Raw genomic sequence first — 2659 nt, 5'->3', positions numbered from 1 at the left:
GTGTTGGGAATACAGGTGTGAGCCACCATTCCTGGCCCCCTTTTTATTGTTGGATAGCATTTCATAGAATGGATGTATCAGTTTGCTTAACCATTTACCTATTGGGGGCATTTAGTTGTTTCCAGTTTGGGGCTATTACAAATAAATCTACCATGAACAATCATGTGTGAGTTTTTGTGCAGACATCAGTTTTATTTTCTGGTACAAATGCCCAGAAGCAATTGCTGGGTCATATATTAAGGTGTATGTTTAATTAAAGAAGCTGCCAAACTATTTTCTAGAGTGTCTGCACCATTTTATATTCCCACCAGCCATGTATGAGAGTGAGTTTTGTCTGCATCCTCGCCAATATTTGATATTATCACTATGTTTGATTTGAGCTGTTTTAATAGACATGTAGTGATATCTTACTGTGGTTTTAATTTGCATTTCCCCAGTGGTTGGTGTTGAAGATCTATTCCTGTGCTTTAAGTCAACTCATTTTTAAAACCTAAATAAATGTATTTAAAAAGAAACTTCTGCTTTAGGAAGCCAAGTCATGTGAATTGCTCAAGCCCAGGAGTTCAAGACCAGCCTGAACAACATAGTGAAACTCCATCTCTACAAAAAACAAAAAAATATCCAGCACGGTGGCATGCACCTATGGTTTCAGCTACTCGGGAAGTGAGGCAGGAGGATTGCTTGAGCCTGGGAGGTCGAGGCTGCCATGAGCCATGATTGTACCATTATACTCCACCCTGGGTGACAGAGAAAAGCCCTGCCTTAAATAAATGAATAAAAGGAAATTTGTGATTAGTGGTTCTCAAAGTGTGGTCCCTGAGCCAGCAGCATCAGCATCACCATCACCTGAGAATGTTAGAAATGCAGATTCTCAGGCACCACCCCAGACCTCCTGAATCAGAACCTCTGAGGAGTGGGTTCAGTGGTCTGTGGGTTAACAAGCCCTCCCAGTGAGAATCGGTCTCATTTACTACAAATAGAAGGTAATGGTAAGAATAAATGCATCTGCATATCACCTGAAATCCTCTTGTGGGCCCCAGGGTTGCACATCACACTTTTGAGCAGAAGCCCCACCCACAGAGGCTTTGACAAGAATGCTCCTGCCCCTGGGGCTGTGCAGTGACAGCTCACACAGCTCCACGTGGCGGTTCTGAGTTTGGGAAGCACTGATGCAGTCCTACCACAGCCCTTCCTGCCCTTCACTGGACTGAGAAAATCCAGGCTCTGAGGAGGGCGAGACTTGCCCAAGGTCACCCAGCAACATGGTCAGTCTCCTTTCCCAGGGCCCTCACAGTGCCTGGCCTGTTTAAAGCCTGCCTCTATTCACTGCTGGGTGAAAACTTCAGCTCCAAAACAGAATATGGGGAAGGATACTATCTTGGGCAGTTTATGTTTATAGCTGCAGACACATGGGGAAAAAGTACAAGAATACTTTTGAAGCAGTTATTTAGGGAGACAAGCGGTTTGTTGGTTTGTGTTTTTAACTTTTCTATATTTCATAACTTTATCACAATAATCATATTTAGTTACATAATCAAAATGTATTAAATATAATAATAAACATCAACATGAAGCCTGATCCAGCCACAGCCTATCATTGGCAGAGTCAGGAAACCTTCCAGATAGAGCAGCCCCGCACTTGCCCCAGGTCACACCCTGGGCCTGGGCACATGCTAGGACCTATGTCTGGACGTCCTCACCCCATAGTTGCCTCCACATCCACACCCACCAGCACCAACTGTGGGTGAGGCCCTGCCCTGCAACCAGCCCTAGGTACCCCCTAGCCCAGAGGGCACCTCATGGTGTGAGAGTCCGCCTGTCTGTCTCTAAAGAGAGGAAAGCTCCTTGGGACATGTGTTCCGCTTGACCATCACCCCGGCCTGGTACAGAAAGGTGGACAGTGGGTATTTGGTGAATAAATGAATGAATGATTGGAATGAGTCCCCAAAATCGTGATTTCCTGAGGTCCTTCTCCAGCTGGCCCAGGTGGAACCGGTTCCACTTTTCACAGCAAAGCCAGGTGTGAGGAGCGGGGCAGGTATGTGTGAGGGGCCAGGTTCTCGAAGGCTGGATGGACACGGGGCTTGTGGTGGGTCTGGGGGTGGCAGTGCTGCTGTGGAAGCCTCGGGGAGGGCTCATCCCTGGAATCCCCCAGGGTATCCTGGTGCCCCCAGCTGCTGTGTGGTGTGAGAAGGTCTGGCTGGTGGGGACGCACAGGGACTTGTTTGGATTGGCCACCTGGTCCAGTCCAGGGAGCTGCGCCTCCAGGCCCTCAGGGCAAAACTCACTTTTGATGTGTGACAACAGACACAGGCAAGGGGAGGGAGAGGTGAGCTAAGCCTCCGCTTTAGAAGCCAGAAGCCAGCTCATGCCCCTACCTTGGTCTACATGGGAAAGGGATGGAACCTCAGCTAGCTCTAGGGTCCTGGGTTTTTTTCAGAACCCTCCCCTATGGACTCAGTGACTTGGGCTGACCCAGCCCCTCCGTGAGCCTCATCAGTGAAACCAGGGCTGGGCCAGGGCTCTTGACACCTCCCAGTTCCAGCCTCTGGCTTTCTCCCAGGAGGGCAGGAGATCAGACAGAGGTGACCCAGGCTCCCCTGTTTACCTCAGCCTCCTTGTGGAGCCTCCCTCTTTCTGCCTGTGTGGTGGGTGGGGC

The sequence above is a fragment of the Mandrillus leucophaeus genome, unplaced genomic scaffold (genome assembly GCF_000951045.1).
Source record: "Mandrillus leucophaeus isolate KB7577 unplaced genomic scaffold, Mleu.le_1.0 Scaffold254, whole genome shotgun sequence".
NCBI lineage: Eukaryota > Metazoa > Chordata > Mammalia > Primates > Cercopithecidae > Mandrillus > Mandrillus leucophaeus.
Note: the sequence above shows the minus strand (reverse complement) of the source record.